Consider the following 23,330-nt stretch of genomic DNA (forward strand, 5'->3'; position numbering starts at 1 on the left):
TGAAAATGGGACTTCTGCTGCAGCATCTGGAAGAATCCAGAAGAGATGCCAAGAGGATTTGGGGGCAAAGCTTCCCATTTAGATCTAGCCTGTTGTTATGTTATTGCCCTTTTTTTCTGGTGGCAATTTGTAGAGTGCCACTTCTCAGAAGCCCAAATGACCTTACCAGTGGCCAGACTACATCACTACCACTCTAATCTCAAGCCGGTAAAACACACTGGATGCAAATTCTTAGGCAATCTGTCCTCATAAGTGCAGTTAACCAAACCTGCACAAGCTTAGGTACCACGCCTGCATGGCCTCGAACTGAAACTGAGCGAAGGATGTCAGGATTAAACACGCATACACCTCTCAAGCTGCTGGTAGAAGCTTTATTGAACAGCACCCATGGAGGTTTTATACCTAACCCAGCTGAGGTGGATCAACAGGTGAAGCCCTCATCACCTGATCCTTGGTCAAGGTCAGGGCAATGCGTGCTCAGGAAGCAGGGTTGGTAAACAACTTTGACACAGCTCTCAGAAGCTCAGATAAAGAGGGCAAGAAAAGGTCACTAGAGGGGAAGAGCAGCTGGAGGCCAGAACTTTAAGCCATCCCAACACTTAGGTGGTGATGGGGTGGTAAGTCAGAAGTTCTTAACATTGACCCAAACCTCTGTTCCAAAGGCCTTTTTGGAAATACTTGTTTCAGTGATTGAGCTATTGTGGCCCATTTCAGGAGGTCTGACATACTAAGAGCCCAGGCATGCAGAGTTGGTGCAGGTTTAAAACAGCCCCTGTGGTCAGAGCATCTGGATCCTGACGACCCAGCTCCTGGTTTGGGAATCATCACCCCAGTTCCTTCACTGACATGCTGTTGGAACCGCTTGGAGTCCTGGCCTCTAGCTGCTCTTCCCCTGCTAGTGACTTTTACTTGGCCTTGATTTGAGCCACTGAAAGCTGTGTCCAGCTCTGCTTCCTGAGCACGTGTTGCCTTGTCCTCGATTAAGGATCAGAAGACGAGGTTCTCACTGCTACTCACTTGTCTGTGTTGGATATAAAAGCCTCCGTGATACTATTCAATAAAAGGCTTCTTTACCAGTGACTAGACGTGTGTGTGTGTCTGCTGTGTGTGTGTGTTCCAATCTCCAGCCCCTTGCCCCAGGCTCATGAATGGTCCTGTAGTGCAGGCGCTGTAATACAGGAGTAGTTAGTGCCGCCCTGTCACGTAGTACAGGCGGGCAACTGCAGCATACAACCTCTGTATTGGCTCACAATGGAAACAAGTTTTAGAAACCTTGGGCCATGGATCCCAGTTCTCTAGCTTGAGCCCTCAGAACTAATGTCTAGGCTTAAAATAGATGTGCTGAGCCAAGTTCAGATTTGAGGGAAGTTGAGAATCTGACCATTATAACTAAGGGGCTCTGAGGTTGTAGCATCCTTCAGTCAGCGCAGGTTCTCCACAGGTTCTCCAAGAGCTCTCAAGTTGCTTCTACTGTCCAGACAGCAAAGGGCTTCCAAAGCCCCAAACCTATCATGCGTAAGTCACAGCGTCCCACACACTGAAGGACTTCAGGAGAGGTACTTGCACAGTTGAGTTTGTCAGTGTCCCAAAGCCCTGCATCTTGGCATTACTAAAACGTGAAAATCTGACAGCCCAAAAGATTCGAGACTGAGGTCACATTCAATGTACAGGAAAAGAGACCTCGACATGAAGTAGCTTTTAAACATCTGCAGAAAATTGTAAACTCAAAATGGTGAAAGACTTCAAGTTGAGGTCCCACATACTGATTATAATCTGTAGAGAGCTGCACTGAGCCGCACCTGATGGCGATGTAGAGAGCTGCGTGGAGCCGCACATGGTGCAGGCTCCGCCCTCCGCGATCCTGAAAGCGAGTGCTCTGTGATAATCAACTCCTAATATTGGCTAAGGCCTGACTCATTATCACGCAATGATTGTCAGCTGCTTGCATATGCGTGGACCTATAGGCAGTGCCCACCTGGCAATCCGGGGTTGGCGGCCCATGCCTTTTTAAGGGCTGGGAAAGGTTTGCCCAGGGGGAGAGAGAGAGACAAGTTCCTGAATAAACTGCTTGCAGGAAGAGCTCCGGTGTTGTGTCTTCCTTGCTGGTCGAGGCGGGTGTGACAATCAGTCTGGGACGTGTTAAATCCATATAGAGAGAGACCCTGGAAACATTCAGGCTTCTCTACCACCCAGACCCTGACTGCTTTTATCTGCTTTTATTAAATGGGTCCTGAGCTAAGTACCTTCCTGATCTGAGTACGCTCAAGAGCTGGCCAAGGGCTTGTCTGAGAAATGGCAGATAAGGGCAGAGATCTCAGTCAAGATTAGTTTTTCTTCAAACATAGTCCTGGCTAGATTTAAGAAAATCCACTCCCAAGTCTCAAAGTTGGAACTTCTTGGAATCTTGGAGTCCAAAGAAAGCACTTAAAGAAACGAGGTCCTTTCTAAAATTTTCCTAAAATTCATACCGTAAGAAACCTCATGGATGCAAGCCACAAATGCCCCAGGATTTGTGTCTGCATTTGCCCTACCTAGAGAAACCAGCAGACACTAGCAGCTAATCTCAGAGACTGAACTGTCAACCAGGCTGAGTTTCAGGAGCTGTACAATAGACCAGGACCAGTCTGTCACCTGAGGAACATGCTGCATTAAGAGCTAGGTTAATTCAAAACTGTGACCATGAAAGGAGGACCCAAAACAGGTCAGATAACATGTCTGCAGAGATCCCCTCAGTCACGGGGATCACAGGGAGAGATTGGAGAAAGCTGCGGACAAACTTGCAGAGTCCTCAGACTCAATTTTCATCGATCACAAGGATCAAGCGTACAAAGGAAGGTAGAGAGGCAGAAGGGACACGTCCTTAGAGACTCCAGCAGTGGAAAAAGGAAAAACAATTAACCATGTCTAAGATCATCGTCTCTGGGGAAACTCAGATTTAGAACATGAGCAAAGCTCAGATAGAACAAGGCTGGACCAGAAAGCTTTCCTGGCAGAGGCCAGTCCACTTCCTATTTGACTTGCCTTTATTCACACCTCATCTGGTCTCTAAGTACAAAAGGACACAGAGGTCTGGATGGAGGAATCAGGATGGCACTTTTCATGCCAGCTCCATTAACGATAGCATGGAAAGAATGGATTCTAAGGCATATACATTGTCCCGCTTCCAATGTTGCTTAGAATTCCATGTAATGAAGGCATTAAAAGCAATGGACTTATCGAATGGGAGCCAAGCACTGACTCCGGAGTTCCTGTGGTCTTTCTTTTCTACATTCCAAGCAGCAGGAGGGGAAGTCTTAAGTCTGACTTTCTACTCTCTGGGTTAGTTTTCCTTAAGACACTGCACTGCATCCAAGCTACGTGTCTTATGAAACTTGACAGGATCCTGCTGTCTAAGAACAACTTGGCCATCCCATGTATGTAGTTATTTTTTTTTTTTTTTTTGGCTATTTGGTTCCTTGCGGGACATAGGGGTTGCCATCCAGCTCCCAAATACAGAGGCTTATTCTTATAATGCCTGGCCTTTGAGATTCCAGGGCCCCATCCACATTCCTACAGCTGGCAATGAAAAAGCCTGAAGAGACCTTGGCCATCTCTACTTTGCAGGACCTGCAATTGGCATTCTTCCCCCTCCCCCACACTGAGGCAGCCAGCACTCCGAGCAAAAACGATTAAGGTCCTGGCTGCAGACTGGCCCTACCCCCCACCCCCCCTTTGCCTTCCCTGTTGGATTGCTGATGAACAACCCCAACTTGGAGAACTGCCAAGCTATACTAGATAATATAGACAAATGGCAGCTATGGAGGTTTGGGCCCAGAAAGGCAGAAGCCTCAAGTTGTAGACTCAGGGATGTGCGGACTGGAAGAGGGGGGAGACCACTTAGAAACTTTGCCGGAGAAGCAAGTAGTGAAGGGCCTTCTAGATCCACACTGAGGCGGCATTTGAAGGTTTGTCACTGAACTTCAGAGCTCCCCCAGTATGAAGACCAAACAGTTGCTGCAGTGGGCAGAGAAGGAGTTCCCTGAAGCTGTGCTGTGTGAAGCTGAAGTTTGGGACGTCAGTCTACAGGGTCAGAGAGGTCCTTAAATTATCTACGGCCAAAGTTCATTCATAAGCTGAATTAATACAGTGTGGAATCTCTCCACACTGGCGAACTCTGAGGATCATCTTGCTTGATGTGAGGTACAAAACCATGCTACCGCACCTCTTTCAAAAGCCTGCCACCGACATGGAGAAGTCACGATCACCATTTCTTTGTTCTCTAAACTGTCTCTCCAGCACCTCACACCATGGGTGAGGTCTCATTTTTTAATGACCATATGAAACAGTTTGCTTAAGGTACCTGAAGACCCCCCCTACAACCTGGAATCCCCCATCTCTGGAAGTTCTCAGACTTGGATTGCTTTGCCCAGTGGAGTCTGCATCAGCTTAAGCTTCTGAACTTCAAAAGGTATTATTGTAAGTGATTTGAATTTCGTGCCTTGCAGATTTTAGTGTTGCAGACACTCTGCATATGCTGAAATTAAAAGATTGTAGGATGAAGGGCCCATCTCCTCAGGGCCCTTTCTCCCTGCCCTGAGCCAATGCTCCAAGCTTACCAGAATCTTGATATTTCCAAGGTCCTGAAAGACGTTTTGTTACAACACTGCCAACCTAAACCAGTTGACCAAAGAGCTGTACACTGCTCCTAAAGAGGCCTATAATTGCTTTGGTTATAACAAAGTAGAGGAATTTTCCCAATGTGCTGATCTGAAGATCATATTACTGAAGATCATATCACAACACTAAGGCATCTCAAGATCAATCCACTTTGGTAGCAATGCTGGGTTATGACTGTCTATAAACTGGAGACCACACTTTGCTGACTGTAAATTCCTTCTGGGCACTAAAATGAAATGCATAAAGACAGGCTTCTTATCCAAAGGACCCCATGACATGGTTTTGGACATTGCTCAGTGTGATGGAGACAAAATTGAGCTAAGTGGGGTCAGAACATGGAGCTGACATTGAGGAGCACATCGGGGCAGTGAGGTTAAGCGTCTTGTGAAAGTCAGAAATGTTTGTCTCCAGAAGTAGCTCTTGTCAAGGGACTGGCTCTTCAGAGACTTGCTCCCACCAATCAAGTAATGGTCAGATTCGGAGAACCTGATTTTTTGTGGTATGCTTCTGAGTCAACCTGGTTCAAGATCATGACCAGGACAGTCGTTTGACTAAACAAATGGAAAAAGTTTTCTCCAATATTGAGAGGATCTGATATTGTCTTCCCACTTGCGCACCTCCCATTGGGTTGTATTATATATTCAAAGCAGCAATGTATGCAAAGCCAAAATTTGAGGAAGAGTTTTGCTGAATGAGCAGCAGATTACAATCCAGAGTACTAAGGCTAGGAGGAGCCATGGGCACAACAAAGATACCTAAAGCAGAGCAAAAGACAAGAGCAAAGGAATAGGGGATACGCACCGTGCTTTTCCATCCTTTTAAGGTAGCCCAGGCGAGCCTTGAAATAATCATTCTCTTCCCTCCACTTACAGATTAATGGATCTCTAACAGATACCAAACCCAGCTTGTAGGCCACCTGACAGGGCACACACTTCAGCGCCCCCAACTCTGGCTGGCCGCCTGCACATTAAGACCTCCAGGAGATGGAGATGGACATAGGTCCCTGTCCTGTCCTAAAGGATTGCCAGTCCCTAGGCTGGAAACTAGGTATTCAGGCAGCAACTTTTAATGTCACTGAGAGCTAAAAAGTTTTAAACTAGGTCTATCTAGGACAATAGTGTGGAGGGCCCTAGGTTTGATCCAGAAGATTTAAGTTACAGCAACTTATTTGAATCAACTTCTCCTCGGACTCACGTCAGTAACACTGCTTCTCCAAGGTGCATCTGCATCGATACTGATTAGAAACCCCAGATCTGTGGCCCCAGGGAAACCTCACTTTTCGTGATTAGAAAGCAGTTGGAGGCAGGTCCACCACCTGCTACCCCCTCAACCCGATGTGAATACTTCCACAACCAGTGTTCACATAACTTTGTTTCTAGTATGTTTTTCCTCATATTTTTAAATTTAATCTTATTTCGTGTGTGTGTTTTCCCCTCATGCAAGTTTCTGTACTATATACACACACCTAGTGCTGCCCCCCCCCATGGTTTCCAAGAGGAGCACATCAAAATCCCCTGAGAATTAGAGCTGGTTGCAAGCTGCCATGTGGGTTCAATGAATCTGACCTGGTTCCACTGAAGAGTGGTCCATGCTCTTAACTGCTCAGCCATCTCTCCAGCCACTATTAAGACATTGAGGTAAGTTCCTCTAGTTTTTTTTCTTGAAGACGGAACACCTTATAGCACTTGCATCTTTTTGTAGGAAAAGACCAAAAAGGTTATGTCTGTATTTTTGGCTTTTCACCTGGTACCTAAAAAATTTAGAATTTCTACATAGAAAGTCAGGTCTGCTGTTACATTATCTGCGATCTGACTACTTTGGAGGCTTGGGACAAGATCAAAGTCGAAAGCCTGCTATTCTACAGAGTGAATCAAAGTCAGGATGTTTCAAACTTAGCAAGACCCTGTCTCAAAGATGGAGGATTAAGAGATCGAGAAATCTCTTAATCATGGGGACACAGAGTCCCAAGCCTCATTAAAATGAGACCAAGTATTGGGATTGTGTTGCATTCACTTGAGTTATTGGCCAAGGGGTTACATATAAGTCCCCGAACCACCGAGGATGGTGCTAAGGCAATGGGCAGTCACTGCAGGGCACCATTGCCGAGTCCACCCTGCAACACAACTCATTGAGCATGGAAAGGCAAGATGGAGCCTACGTGTACCCTTCATTGTGAATATTTCGGCGTGGGTGTGTGGGTCCACAAGCGTCCAGAAAAATGAAGACTGACATTGAGAATAAACTTAGTCTCTGCAGCTAAGAGTAGTGAACTGAATGAAGTGCCTTCCCCTTTACCTTTTTCCTCTATTTACACTTTAACTAGTAGACTTCCATATAAGCTGATAGAAGCCGCCAACAAGACAATGCCAGGTGCGAATACTTATTCACCAGGTACCAAGGGTTTCCAAGTTTCCTCTAAACCAAGTTTTACAGAAGCTTTGGATCCATGGGAAACCAAGTCAAGATTCACTAGGACAACAAAAGGTATTAGTAACACAAAGGAAGGACTGGGGCTGTGTGAAATCTCTAGAGCCAGACCAGGAATAACCCAGCAGGGTTTCCATGGCTAGTGGAGGTGATTTGGTGTCCCTCTGGCAGCTGGGCCGGAGGGACCTTATGCCACATTTCAAAGACACTAGAAAGGAGCAGTGGTGCAAGGAAGTACTCTGCATGCTACCAAGAGAAATGTAGACACCAACCCAGCCACAAAGTACTTTGATCTAAGTTCTCTGCTGCCTTCAAGATATGCTAGAGCCAAGGTGGGCACAGACATTGTGGGAATAGGCCAACCTACCAAATTCCTGACTTGACTTAAGGCTCACTAAGACAGAGCCTGTATCTGACAGTCCTATGGTGACAAAGAACCAGAGATTAGATAGTGCAGAGACATAGGTTAAAAACCAAACACTGGTCTACAAAATGAAACCTAATGATATTCTGCCATACTCAGATCAGTGCCTTGTTCCTTCAGAGAAACAAAGCATCCTCTCCTGCAGTCAATGGAGAACAGGCACAGAACGATATCCAGACACGAAGCAGAGTGTCTTTGGAACACAGCCCTAAATAGGATGTCTTCAAATCCCTCCCCGCCCCCAGCTCAAGAAGCCCCATGGAAAAGGAACAGTAAGATGCAGAAGTGGACAACAGGAAAACAAGGCCCTCTGAAGTAACTGAGCAAGGCCCATATGAACTCAAGACTGAAATAGCAAGCATACCACATGGGTCTGCAACCTCAGGTCTTCAGCCATGTGCACCATGTGCACACAATAGCTTTTAAGCTCAGTGTTTTACAGAGCTCCTGAGCATGTGAACCAAAGTCTTATTCTTGTGCTTGCTCTTGAGACCCTTCTGTTGAGTTGGCTTATGCAGCTTCAATGTGATTATTGTTGTGCTTGGTCGTTACCTTCTAGAATCCTGTTCTTTTTCTAATGAGATTAAGGGAGAGGATCCAGGGAGTACAGGGGAGGTGGGGAGAACTGGGAGTAGGAAGGTGAAGCTTTCAGATTTTATAAGAAGCCTTTTTAAAATATACATTTAGACCCCTTCGATGCCAAGGTGTTGTCTAATGTTAGGAGCCAATTTTCTCCTAAAATCATTGCAGGAGCCATCACTCTGGGGAGTCTGCAGAGAACCCCACACCTCTAATTATGTTAGGAATCGTTCTATTGACAGAGCCTACCCCACACCCAAATTGGCTGATGGAGAGCTATCTGGAGAGCTGTTTGCAGAACCCACCCCACATTCCAAACTATCTAGTTCCCTAGGTGTGGCAACTCGTGACTTCTTGGCCTACAGTGACCTGACCAAAGATAACCTCCTGCCTACGTGACCAACACGGACCACGTGACCAACGTGAACTACGTGACAAGAGCTCAGGCCCCTGTACCCACCCCCCAACTCCATACCCTATATAAGTTGTACCCCATCTCTAATAAACTGAGGCTTCAACAGGAATTCCAGCTTGGCCTCATTCCTCTTTTCTAGCTCATATCTTCCAGATAGCGCCTCTCCGGGACCCTGGAATAACTGAACTGCCGGGCGGGTTCCTAACCCTAGACGAGGTAACCCGTCAAGGCAATCAACAGTCTAACATGCACAACTCCCTGGGCTTATGTGTATTAAGACTGCACATGTTAATGGGCCCCACAAATTTCAATGACTCTTGTACAACATTTTACGGGGGCGGTTAAACTTTGATCTTTTCAAATTTAGCTCTAATCCTAGTGATGATTTCCAAAACCTAACTTTATATTTACAACATGTTCCCAAAAATCTTAATTACCTCAGTGCTTTTCCAATCTGTTTTTAGACTAGAAAAAAAGCCAACATTTATCCTTATATTTCTGATTTCTTTCAGCCTCTAAAAAGGTCAAGTAAACTATCAAGTTTTGGGCTCAGGTAGTGGGGGGGGGGGTCACACAAAAATGGGAACAGACAGAAGTCTAATAAACTAGAAGCAAACTTTATTCTGGAAACCAGATTCCAGGAAAATAAAACACCTCCATGGGACACAAAGTTTCAGTTGAGACCACAGCCAGAGATGGATTTTATAAGGGCTGTGGGCAAAGGCCAGTTTCTGAACCCAGCTTCTTATAGTAAGGTGTACTAAGCATTATGAAGTCTGAACAAGGGAATTTACAACAAAGGTAAAGCTCAGATACAGATTACCTTCAACTGAAAAACTGTTAAGATTGTAAAAAACCAGTGTTTGTACTTAACCTGTCGTCTTCTTTGGTACTTTTCTCAGGTAGTGTTTCCTGAAGCCCTGTGCACTCTCCTCCCCCCACTTTTGTTGCGGCCAGTTTCACATAGCAGGGATGATGTGTAACCCAGGTTGTATCTCCATTTCCTAAAAGTTGACTCAGCTCATATTTGTAGACTAGCTCTGTTTGCAGAGAGATGCTTTGGCTTTGTAAATAAAGCTATGTGCTTTAAAGCGAAGTAACTGTTCATAGTTAATCCTTAAGCTGCTTGATCACAGTCTGTTCTGCTGACCAGTCTGTTCTCATCCACCTAGGTTTTACCAACTTTATTTCTAACATTCCAGAATCTACATTTTTATATTCTTCTTGGTCCCTTCATCAAGCACAGTGTGAATGGAGCCCATGGACCCCATCCTGCAAACTTAAGCTTAGCTTTGTAACCATGAAAGTTGTGCTCAGATTCTAAAGAGATAGAAAATAAGGTTTCAGTTCACAAGGATCATGGACCAAATTAACCAATGTAGATCTGTTCTGAGGCCTCATTCCCCAAGGCGGTGGGCAGACATCCCTGCTAGGAAGAGTATTCGTCTGCAAAGAAGCGAAGCGCAGTTAAGTCAGCTTCTCAGCAGAGTTTGTGCCTCTGGAAGCCAAGTACTGGCTTGCTTTTGACCCAAGGAAGAACTGGGAGTTTGCTTAGATCCTTCTGGATATTAAGAGTCTTTCCCCCCCCCAGCTATCAACTGCCAAATCCTTCTGCGGAAATACCTATTGAAATCATGGGGAAGGTGAAGACATTTTCCCTGCTTTATTATTTCCCACACTCTGCAACAAAAAGGGATACCAGACACAGGCTGACTACAGCTTTCTGGGTTTTTTCCTTCCTCTGAGAGCCTGTGCTGTAAATTGACAGGGCTGGGGGATGGAACTGGGCCCAAGGGTTGCACAGAAATGAAGTTGCTCGGGAATTGTGAATGAAGAAAACCCCAAGAACTGAGTAGACATGGCTGTAAGACAGCTAAAGGTCAAAGAGAAGGCAGCCTAGTTCTTAAAAAAAAAAAAAAGAGGAGACCCATAATTGAACACTGCCCAGCAGCAGCATAGCTGCTTTAGTATGTTTAATATGTAGGGTGGGAGGGGGCTTTTTAGGGATCAGCAAGTGGACATGGTTTCAAGTTTTCCCTCAGGAAATAGAAACATTTACTCCAATAATGGGCAGCCATGGCCAACCAAGTAAAGATTACAGGGTCTAGTTCTATGAACTAACTTGTGGTTTTAAGAGCAGGAATTGACTAAACGGCTGCATCATGGGGACAGCTCAGCTCAGAACAAAGGCTTCCCTTTGCCTATATTAGACAGGACCACTCTTCAGCCGTCTTCCCTACTTTATTATTTTAACCCTCCAAGAGCTACATGAAGCTGGGGCAGAGCAATTTGGGAATGATGTGGAGAGAGTGGCTAGAATCTCAGGTGAGTGTGCAGCCACTCAGCCTATGATGTGCACTAGCCAAAAGATCCACACTGAAGTTCTCCATTGTCACAGCTGCTGTGGGTACACAAAAGGATAACCAGTTCAAGTTTCCTGGGGGAGGCTATGGTCTGAGAGGGGCCCAACTATACATCTACTCCACAGGAATTCTCAAATAATTATCTTAAACCACCACCCACAAATTTACCCAGCGACCCCTTCCCACTCCAGATGCCCCTGCTCGGACTATGGCATTCAAGTCAGGAGTGCTCAGCCTACCTACTGTAGTGACTTTTCCAGAAGGGCAATAACCATCATGTCTGAAGCACAGCTGCTGCCAAAGGGAGAGAACATTAAAGATAAGGCGGCACACCACTGTCCATTTAGGACGTCAGGATGTCCACTCCAGTCCTATTTTGCAGGTTCACAGTCTTCCAGCGTCCGTTTTCCAGTCGTTAGCATCCTTTGTAGGTGTGTTTCTCAGAGCTTGAAGGAATAGCAAAAATGCCAGGTTGAGTACAAAACAGCACAGGGTAGACCAGGACACCTCCATTTCAGTTTGTCACCCGAGGAATCTACTTAGAGGCAGTGGCGACTTAGTCACTTGAGTTCCATCTGAGCTCTGTTCATTCCACTAGTATCAGAAGATGTCTGGGGGCGGGGCTACTGGCTCTAGGTCATGCCTGACATCTTGTGCTGTCGAATCCCCAGAATGAGCCTTTTATCTGCCTCCCTACACCTTTTTGTCAGTCTTGATACCTGAGAACTCCCCCAACCTGTGTTCCCCTTGGCTTTGGGACTACAGGCATGATCATGTACTCAAGTGACTTCCCAGCACAGGCCAAGAGCACCCCAAACTTCAAGGGGGCAGAGCCATCTTGCTGGAGAATGTCAGCTTAAAGAAGCAGAACACAGCTGAGTCATTTCCTCTGCAGAGTTTCAGCCCCTGGATACAAGTGCTGGCTTGCCGCCAACCCAAAAATGAGCTGGGAGTTTGCTTCAATCCCTCTGGAAACTAAGGGTTTCTTCAACTACCAAAACAGTCCTGCCAAATCCTTGTGAGAATACCTTTCTAAACCCTGGGGAAGATGACATTCGCTATGTTCTCAACTTCATTATTTCTCACTCTGCAAACAAAGGCTCCTGCAGGAGCTGCTAGGCTGTGGATGCCAGACACAGGCCGACCACAGCTTTGTGTTATTTTGAGAGCCTGTGCTGTAAACTGACAATGTTGGGAACTGCCTGCCCCTAGGTCAGGCTGCTGTGTTTCCGTGGGCCAAGAGAACTGGTGCAGGAAATCAGAGTGAATGAAGGAGACCACACAATTGGACGGAGAGGCAGGCCTGAAAGACAGCTAACTATCAAGAGGTGGGCCAGAATCAATCCCCATTTGCAGTCTTGTGATTAAACTCCCCTGGAGCACGAACAGAATCTCCCCCACCCCACCAGCACCCACTGTGCTCCGAGAGCATACAGACTGAATGCAGCCACCCTTGCTGCACAGTAGGTTTTAGAGAAGGGGAGGGACCTTGGTAGGTCCTTTTGAGAGGCCAGTGAGCAATATAGTGTTTGTGAGTTTTTCTTCAGGACATGTAAGTGTCTGCTCCCACCACATTGGACAGCAATAACCAAAGTAAGGAGCAAGTCTAGTTGCCAGAGGTTTTTTTAAACATGAGTTGACTAAACAGCCAACATCACTGGGAAAGCTCTTCAGAATCAGTAACTTTTCCCATGGCTGCATAGATGGGAAGATAATAGTCATTCTTCAGTTATGTGTTCTAGCTCTCCCAAGCCTACATAAAGGCTCTGACAGAAGTGCATAGAATTTGGTAGGGTACCCAATAGGGAGTGCCTGGGAGCTCAGGTGAGGGCATCTTGGATCTGCATCCTGTACGGATGGACCATCATAATGCCCTATATTGAAGGAACTAGAGCTGTCATGGCTACCATGGTTATGTGTAGGCCCACATTTCGATATGGCATAAAAGCCATTAGCCCGGTCCGAGCTGATTACCTAGCTCTGCAGACAAGCTGTCTCTGCCCTTAACAAAAGCCAGGATGCCTGCTCCTAGCTTCTTTTGTTAAAATGTGGATTACCTGAGAAGAGATGTTTGACTGAAGCTGATGAGTTCAGATATTTGGTGCTTCCTTCCTTTTGTAATTTGGAAGGTGTCTTAGAGATGCTAATTCAAGGCCTACCTGACTGCCAGATGCGGACGTGACTCAAACCCAGGCACCTGGTTGCCTAGGTGATGGCATAATATGTTTTCCCCCTCCCTGCTCAATTTGGTGTGGGTATATAAAATGTTTGGACAATAAACGAAAGATCTGGCCTTTTCCATGATGACGGTGTAAGCTGTAGTCAGTTCTTTTCCTCGCGACTCCGTTCCTGCCGGGTTAGGGAATTAGAGAATTTATGTTGGGCCCTCACGGGCCACGACAGTTATGATGGTACTGGCTGGATATGCCCAGAGACAATCCATCTCTACCACCATTTGGTAAGATCATGGATAAGAGGCCCCACTGTATTTCCTCTACAGGTATCTCAGCAAATGAGTAGGGCCTAAACAGCATATTATACCTAGGCAGCCCGTTTCATCTCCAGATGCACCTGTCTGATTATGTCCACTATGCTGGCCAGTTTTATGGCCATTTAATAACACAAGCTACAGTCGAGAGGAGAAAGTTCCAATGAGAAAAGTCTCCATGAAAATCAGGTTGCAGGCAAGTCAGGGAATTTTCTCCATTGATTTTGCATTGATCAGTGCAAAAACCCATCCCATTGTGGGTGGAGCCACCCTTAAAGCTGCCAGATCTCCGGGTATAAGAAACCAGGGTGAGCAAGTTATGAGGAGCAAGTCAAAAAGGCAGCGCCTGCCGCCCACACAGCCTCTTCCACCAACTCTGGCCTCCAGGTTTCTGCTCTTTGACCTGACTTCCATATCATAGTTCATCTTCAGAGGAAGTGTAAGCTAAGTAAACCCTGTTCTACCCAAGTTGTTTTGGTCATGGGGTTAGATCACAGCAACCGTAATCCTGACAAATTGGTACCAGGATAATGGGGCATTGCTGTGTCAGTTCTAATCTAGCAGGGGACAGACTCAAAGAGTCCTTACATCAACTTTCATAGATTCACAGGGATGGAGAGACTGAAGGATAAGCCAGATAAGACATGTCCCAGGCTTAAACAGTGGCCAAGAAAATGTCAAGCATGTGTCTGAGGGTGTGATGAGGCTCCCGGTCATCTTTCCAATGCTGACAGCTATGAACAGAGCTTAGATGAACAGAACTCAGATGGAACGCAAATGCTAGGTTAGGTTTCCTAGCAGAGACAAGAATGCTCCCTGTCTAAGGACACTTCTCGTTACTTTCTCATTCCTTTCTTCCCCACATCCCAGTACAGACGGACACAAGCATGCTGCTGGGTCAGGCCCTTAAGGCTAGAAGAACTGACCCCCTGAGAGAGGGCATATGCATCGTCCAATTCTCAGTGTCAGAAGAATTCCATGTAGCGAGGAGTCTAAGAGCAGCAAGCCGATTGGATGTTGGAGGTCAATAAATTTAACTGGGCTTCTTAAAGCAGATCCTAGAGCATTTTAAAGCCAGGGCCTCACTATACTTAAGTCTGTACTGTTCCTATCTCATGCAAATAAAGTGAAGTCAGTGTCTTAACATCTAACTGGCAAGGAAGATACTTTAATACATTCTCATTTGAACTGATGGAGTTTCAGAGGTTTTATATGGTTATCAAAACTTGCCTTGAAGATGCTGATGGGATCCTGGATCCCGCATCCCACTTCTAGACTGCTGTCATTATATTTGCACAGTAAATGTTATGCTCACACAGTAGCTGTATCTTTTAATATAGAACTGAGACTCTGAAGCCAAAGTCATCCTTGACACACTTCAGTGATGGAGTCTGGGCTGTTTATGCAGAGAGCATGAGGACCCTTCACCTAAAACTGTCACTATTCATTGTGACACATCTGAAGAGCAGTAACTAGGCCCATGTTACACACTGACCCCTGAGCAGAAACTTATCAGAATTTCCGTTCTCAAAGAGGCCTCCCATTCCCATCACATAGAACAGGCAATGACACCAATATACATATTTCTCTAAGCTCACGCTTGGATCCACATGAAGCTTCCCCTGTGCAGGCAATCTCATTACCAACCGATTCTACGACAAGGTGCTTCAGGGATCCATTTTGATGCTGCCAAGACTGGCCAGAAGACTGCCCTCCCCTAGAAAGTGCCCGTATGAAGTATGCCAACAAGCTTGCACCCGTATGAAGTATGCCAACGAGCTTGCACCTTAGCACATACAAAAAGCTCCATCCCAGATGCGGCATAGCAACTTAATTAGGTTCAGCCTGCCCCGTTTCACACCAATAAGCCATTGTGGTAGCCCACAAGTTCCTCAGTTTCTATCTGGAGTCCGTTTTGACTTGTAACCTCTAACAAGAGGTTAAGTTTCAGTCTCCTTGAGAGCCATGAGAATTTAAGCCAGTGGGAAAGAACATTAAAAACAAGAACTGCTGTTGCAGGAGACACATGTTGAGACAGCGGAGCTGCCTATTCAAGGATAGGAGGTGGGTAATTGACTATGCTGTGCTTTGTTCTGTGCTTTTTGCCTTTGGTCTGTACGTCTGCAACTTCTGAAATAAACTCAGGGCTGTTCAGAGTTGACCAGACCTCCCGACTCCATCCTGTCTTATTTTCTCAGTCCGCCCCCCCTCCCCCGCCTTCAGGTACCAGCCCCCTAAGCTGACTCGTTGGAGCAGGCTCCAACACCTTTTGATGAGGCAGTAAGGTTAAATGTGCAGTAAGAGGTCAGATAACTGCGAACAGTATAGACAGAGACATCATTCCACCATGCTGAGAACATGGAGTTAGACCTAACCCCGAACCTTCAAGAATACAGAACCCACTGTCCCTTTAACCCAGAGGGCACAGAGACTAATTGCTTCTTCAGTGAACACAAGAGAAAATGCAGAACACCTCCAACTGGGCACTTTCCCCTCTAGCATGCCCTTCAGCTGCACGCTCTGGGTGCTAACAGCTCCAGGCTCTGGAGCAGAGATGTGCCTTCAGAGTATGTGCTGTGTGGAGAGCTGAAGCTTCTTGGGTAACTAACTGGTTTCCATCTAAGAAGCTGAGCATGGAGCTAGTCTTGCCTATTTTCATGGTCTAAGCAGACTCAAATTTCTCCCTATGCAATTCCAACGCCACCTTTTCTGGCAGACTAGAGTTCAGAATCACAGCCTATAAAGTCCTTCAAAAAAAACTATGCACTGCTAGCAGCTAGCTACAAACTCCTAGCATCACACATCAGGAGTGGAGAAAACAAGAGGCAGCCGGTACAGCAGCTGAGGAACAGGCTGAGCAAAGCTGGGAAAACTTGGCCTTTAGAAGGAGTACAATAATGTAATCCCACCCTCAAAGTCTTGCCAACTAAACAGAAATGGCTGACCCCAGAGCTCTCATGCTCAGACCCTATGTAACCCATGAGCCACCGGGGTCAACTGGGATGCACTGTTTAGACGCCTCTTGGCTCCCTCAGTCATAATCCCTCACCTGACAGAAAAGATAATTTTGCCTAAATAGGGATTACAAAATTGCTCCTGAAAAGATTCAAAGAGGAGATTCTGTTAATTACCTAGGTTACAGAATAGGTAACAAAATTAGGACACAAAAGGCACAAGTTAGGAGACCGGTTACGGACTCCTGACGGAAATCTCCACACGCTGCTGGGCAGCTGTAGACCTTTCTACTCAGTATCCCACTAAGTGTGCCTCTATCAAGGGCAAAGCAGCTGCATGTGAGCCAGAAAGTCAAGTCGATGGCAGAACAGAGTGTCCTTCACTCCCCTGGCAGACCATTTGCTGCTTCAGGGCATGGGAGGAAAGTTGGCTCATTTGTACCTAATTTTTAAATTTTCTTCATTTTACATACCAACCCCAGGTTCCTCTCCTTACACATCCTGTCTCTCCTCCTTCTCACCTCCCATTCATTCTTCAGAGGGAGTAAAAGCCTTCCTTGGGAAGTCAACAAAGTCTGTACCTAGTTTTTTAACTACAAACCCTTTTCTAATCGGGGATATCCAATCTGGATTTTTCCTCTCCGGAGGTCCTCATTCCAGATAACGAGACCACCACAGGGCAGTAACATGAGACTGGTAAGGGTGAGCAGAGCATTTTGGAAGGACGGCTCCAGGAGGCCCTAAGCTTTCCACGATTCGGAGCAAGGAGCAGAGTACTAGGATTTGACACCTACTACAAGTGCTCAAAAAGTTGCCTTGTACGTAGTAGCTATTACCCAAGTCCAAAAGCTGGAGCCTCATGCATCCTTATGTTGCTGCCCAGAGACTCGTGAACCTAACCAACCACCTTACAACGTCACAAGCTTGGCCACCGTTTCCTTGCAGGATCTGTTGATTAGGAAAGGCAAACACTGGGCGACCACATCCAGAGAAGCTAGCTATATCCCCCCCAAAAGCAGCTATACTCTGAGTCAGTCCTTACCCCCAAGCAATACCGCGCAACTCAAGCCCGTAGTTTACTGAGTTGTTGGGACCATTTGGAGTCCTGGCCTCCAGCTGCTCTTGCCCTCTTAACAAATCGGATTTGAGTTACTAAAGGCTGTGTGTGTCAAAGGTGTTTAGCAGCTCTGCTTCGCGAGCACGTGTTGCCTTGCGGATCAGAGGATAAGGTTTTCACCTGTTGGCCCACCTGACTGTTGGTTATATAAGCCTCCATTGTGCTAACTGAATAAAGGGCCTTTTACCAGTGACTAGAGGTCCGTGTGTCTGTTTTAATCTCCAGCCCCTTGCCCGAAGCTTGCCAACATACACATAGGGCGCAGACGGGCGTTGTGCACTGCAGAGGGTTCTCAAACTAGGAAGTAGATCTAGGAGCCAACACTTGACACACCTTGGCATACTACTCTACATCACATGCAAAATTCAAGTTATGGAGTCATTGAGGGTTTCTACCTAAAAATTTCAAAGGAAAGCCTGGGAGCCAGGTCATGTGTGACAGGACATAATTCTCTGCAGGAAGCCCCTGAATAGCTATAGTGTGAGTGTATGAACTAGGCCCTAAGCTGCACTACGATTGCAGGATGTGATCGTGGACTCTGACCTCGGACTTCAGAGCTTTGTGGTTTGGGGGGGCTTAGAGGTGAAGTAAAGGTATTGTGCATGAGATGGGCTTTTTCGGGAACAAGGCATGCTGTGGTTTACCCATTAACTGTTTCCACAGGCTCACATGTTCACTGTTCTGTCTCTGGTGCTGCTACCTGGTAGATGGTAGGAACTGGAGTTAGAACCCAGCTGGAGGAAATGGGTCACTAGAACGTCTTGGAGCAGGTCATTGTCAACCCACTTGGATTTGTGGCATGAAACAGTCCAGTGCTATCCATCCTAGAAGTATCCAGAGCTCCCCCACCCCCACAACTTCTATTTAAGGTGGGCTATGCTCCCGGTCTATGGTACAAAAAAAAAAAAATAGTAAAATATTTGACACAGACATTGTGCCCCATTCTTCCTGGGGCATCTCCAAGAAGCCAGGCAGGGCTCTACTCAGAACACCTGAAGTTGAGTGGCATTTTACCAGATACACTGATAACAGGGTACACAATCAAGTCCAGTGCCAAAGATGTATGTGTGGGGGAGGGTAGACACTGAGGCTTAAACACACCTACTCAAAAATAGGCCAGTTGTAGCACCTAGGAGCTGCATCTCTGCTGATGGGCCACTTAGCCACAGCTGAAACACCCTTTGTCATGCTCACGCCAGGGAAGACAGGTGCTTTCCTAGAAATCAAGGGATTAGGTGCCAAGCCTGTGTGGACAAGAGCCCAAGAAACTTGAGAACTAGGAGCTACCAAAGGCTCAGTCTAAATAGTTTTGTCCAAGCTAAAGAATTGAAAGTGCCCAGTGGTGGTCATAAGCTAGTCTTGTACTGGAAGAGCTGGGGAACCCTAAAGTTTCTCTCTAGAGCATAGAAACAAGGGCTACCATGAATGCCCCCCCCCCCTGCACTGGCCGTCTTCCAACAGAGCCCCAGAGCCACTCACATGGGGAGTGCAGGTGCCCCTGAAGACATCCATGTGATAACTGCAGTCCATTACCTTTGATCCTAACATTACACACCCCCTGAATGATTTGGTTCCCTGATCTAAAAGCAGTGAAGATCAGGTAGGAGTACGGCTTAGAGGCAGAAAAGGAACTCAAGTGATAGTTTAATAAGGCAGAAGGTAGGAGAATCCTGCTATATCCTTTCATTACTTGAAGTTCAAGACAAAAGCACTAGACCTTTCCAGGTTAAGAGTTCTGTTTGCGATTTAAGCAGTGAAAGCTCCTCCTTGTCCTACATCCCTGCAAACCAAGCTAATTGTTTAGGATTTAACACAGGACAGACTGAACTTAAAGAACAAGGTTTTTGTTCTGTGTTAAGTCCTCGCAAAACATGTTTTGTAATGAAGTTCCTATTCTATGTTAAGCCCTAGAGTTAAGCCTACATATCCGTGTTTGTCCTATCTTAAGTCCTTATTAAGTAAGGTTTGTTTGAAATTAAAAGTTCCCGGCTTCCTAGGTCTGGTGTAAAGGCCTTGCAAACCCCATTCACTCCGTGTGGATCCTTGTTTTTCCTTCCCTTCTCTCATTGTACCCTAACAATGTATTAGCCACCAACCTTCTTGCCCCTGTGAATACCCTTTCTCCTATGAGAGACTTCAAGAGGCCAGCAGAGGCTGCTCTCAAATCCCGACGTAGAGCGCCCCACAGCTTGCTTTAACTAGATAATCGTGGGCACGGATCTTTTCCCCTCACAAGTCTCAAGGTTTAACAAGTCTCAAACAGAAAGTCCAGATTCAATTTTAAACAGCATTAACTTAGAGGGGGGGAGGGGGAAGATATGGCCCCGTTTCAGAGAAACTATCCTGAATGACGAGGATTTATAGTGATCCTCCATGAAAAGATGTTACAGGAAACTTAAGTCACAAGAACGATAGAAGCCCATTTTTGTTTCCCAAATAAAGACTCTAGATACACAGTAGAGTATTAACCAAGCCTGTCATTTACAGTGAATGGACCACAGCACTTTGGGTCCCAGGCTGAGAAATTGACGAGTTATCTGTTATTCTCTTTGGAGAGTTGGAGGCTTTTATAGGTGTGAGAGTTGAGGGAACTGCAGAGTCCTGAGCAGCTTTCTTCGCCCTGAGCTTTCACCTGTGCCCCGCCCGCAGCCAAGCCACCCCACCCCCTCCCCCCTTCAGAAACTCGGCACTAATGGGGACTGAGCCACAGCGGTGTCATTTCTTTCACAGCTGATAAGCTGCCATTCTGGTGGCTGAACTTCGGGGGTCATTTTAACTTGCTTAATGGCTTTCTACGGAAAGGCTCTGTTTAAGATCTTGGGCTCATCCCTCATTTAATCCTCAACGACTGGAACAGGAGTAATAAAATAAAGGATCAAATGAGCCCCGTGGTGCCTGCCGGGCATAGGCTAAGCAACCTTCCTATCATGAGGATAGCATAGGTTTAAGGCATTCCCTTGAACCTTTGAGGCAGCTCGGCCTTGTTTACTTTTAAAGGGAACACAGGAAGAAGACAGAAGAGATCCCACACCAGAATCACCTCCCTTGTGTGCAAATCCTCTCCAGGGGCTGCAAACCCTCATAACCCTGAGTCAAGAGCAGCCAGTTCCCTCAGCCGGGACCATGGGAGAGCTGAGGCTCCCCCCTCTTCCCGAATGAGACTGTAGTTTAGAGATCTCTCCCTTCATTTTGTTTCCACCAAACCCTGCCACATACCCCCTTCCCGGCCTCCCCTTCAAATTCATGGCCTGAAGTCTTTTGACTGTTTCTTCTGTCCTCCACCCTCCCCCACTCCCAGGTGAGGAAGGAAAAGCTTCTTGGCTCTTTTCTCAGAAGCCGACTCAGACGTCTACCTATTAATTCCCAGGGACATTTTCTGAAAGATGAGGGAGGTAAGTAAAGCTTTTCGGTGAGGAAGAGTTACTAAGCAGTTCGTGTCCTTTGCGGACCACAGGGAGCGTGAAGGCACAGGGAGGCTGCCAGTATAGCAGTTGAAAGAAAGAGCGAGCAGGCACAGCAGAAAAGACATTTTTTCCCCCTAGCAAGAGTGAAGATGTGGAAATCTGCCCACCTCAGCCTGCCCTCTGTAGCATAGCTAGCTGCCCCCAGAGAGCACAGCCGCCCAGCAGAGAGAGGAGCCACCATACAGAACCATCCTTCTCCAGGAGCTTACTGGAGTGGACAGGGCTTCTTCCTTGCCTCACTGTCCTTTTTATAGACCCTCTTCCTCCTCCCCCTCAATTGGCATACGCATTGCTCATTGGCTGAGTTCTTCCTTGCCCAACCATTGCTGGGGCAGCTGGAGCCTTTCTCATCATCAAGACCTGCACCACCTGATGGTAAACTCGGGCCCGGGCTGAGGGCGTGGCAACTAATCCAGGGAGCCCACCCTTTCGCTTGGAAACCTGTGGCATACCTAGCAGGTGTGGTGAGTGGTGACACTCACCCTTCCTAAGCTGGGGGAGAGTTGGAAAAAAAAAACGCAAACATCGCCCCAGTTTCCAGGGGGAAAACTCAGTATATAAAGTAAGCCTGAGGCATGGCTTAACTGAGAGCGATGATGCTACATGCTTGGTCTTCACCTTAGCAAGTCCTCAGGAGCTCGGCTGGCATGTAGATGCCCGTTTGAAAAGCACCTTTAAAATACGCCTTGGCTTCTCAGAGGCTTCGCAAAATCCCCACAGCTTTCAATTCAAGTTAAACTTTGCCTCGTTAGCCAAGGTGATATGCCCGTGAAATTTAATTTTTACATTTTCCTCATGGATGTCACATCTCACATGTAGCTTTCCAGGCACCAATTTACACACATACACACACATGCACACTTTGCACTCACACACACGCATGTAACAATAATGAAAAAAGAGACCAAGAATTGGAAAGAGAACAAGGAGAGGTATATGCGAGAATTTGGAGAGAGGAAAAGGAAGGAGAAATGATATAATTAGAATCTTGAAATAATGTTTAAAAAAATATGCAGTTTTGTAAGTTATTATTTTAATTATACAAATTTATGAGCTTCCAGATGATGTTGTGATTCCTGCATACATACAGCATGTAATGATCTAATCATGGCCATTAACATTTCATCCCCATAAACATATTTTATATGAGGTTAACATGTAACCATTGTTTGTATTTATAGGATATAATGTGGTTATCTTGATGCAATATATAAGATGCAATATATAATATTTGATGCAACATTTAAGAAACAAGTCAAAGTAAAGTTGCTATGGCTTCATCATGATATGTTTGGAGTCCTGGAGACCCTCTTCTAGCTATAATATATAACATAATAAAATACAGTCTGTGAGTTTGAGACCAGCCTGGTCTATAAGAGCTAGTTCCAGGACAGGCTCCAAAACCACAGAGAAACCGTCTCAAAAAAAAAAAAAATACAGATGAGGTTACTGAGGCTTGTTCACACTGAGCTACAGAACTTAAGAACTTCATTCTCATGGTATTTTTGCACTTGCTCTCTGAGTCCCCATTTTGGCTCCACTTCAGCCTTTAATATCACTGTCACCATGCCAATCAATGTCTCTAGTTATTCACACATAAGAGGGACTTGTAAAATTTGCCTTCCTGCCTGTAATTTACCCCCACTTACCACAGTGTCTTCTATTCCTATTTTGCTGTAAATAGAAAGAGAGGGGTATTGTTTTTATTTTTTAATGAGTGAATATATTCCATTATGTCAGTAAGCCATGTTTCCTTTGTCCATTATTCTCTTGATGAGTATGTAGAACAATTTAATATCTTTGTTATTGGGTGCAGGGTCACAACTAACAGCCATACAGGAAGCATATAGGATAAGCTAAGGAGCCAGGGTTTGGCTTAGGGATGGAGCGCTAACCTAGCAACTACACTCACAAATAAAAGATAGACCCAAGAATTTAGGCTATGCTATGCACTTCCTGCAAGAGCAATGTGCTGAAATGCCTCTGGATTACCTTCCAGTGGTGGCTGGCAGACAGGCATATGCTCATCCTCTGGGCTAGCCCACACTAGGACATCACAGAGAGTTGAACAAATAGCCCCTTTTGCTTGGGCTATCCTTGTGCTTCCTGCTGCCTAGAACCTCTGCATCTTTCCGGGATGCAGTCTGCCCAGAAGAACAAAGACAATGAAGACCTAATAAGTCTTGTCCCCAAGACGGGGACAACAGAGCTCTCCTGGATTAGTTGGAAGTACCATGGTCGTGGAGAGGAGCAGTTGTGATAGAAACCCTGGAACCTTGTGACTACATTCTGCGGTGGGGGGAGGGGGTGCTCAGAACTTGTTGAAGAGGTGACAATATTGTGCATCTTCATATTACAAACGGAGTGTGAACGTGTGAGCGTGCACGGGGGTGTAGATATGCATAGCTCTTCATAAGACATCAGGGCTCTGGCTTTGTTACTC

Source organism: Microtus ochrogaster, chromosome 15, assembly GCF_000317375.1.
Source record: "Microtus ochrogaster isolate Prairie Vole_2 chromosome 15, MicOch1.0, whole genome shotgun sequence".
NCBI classification, from domain to species: domain Eukaryota; kingdom Metazoa; phylum Chordata; class Mammalia; order Rodentia; family Cricetidae; genus Microtus; species Microtus ochrogaster.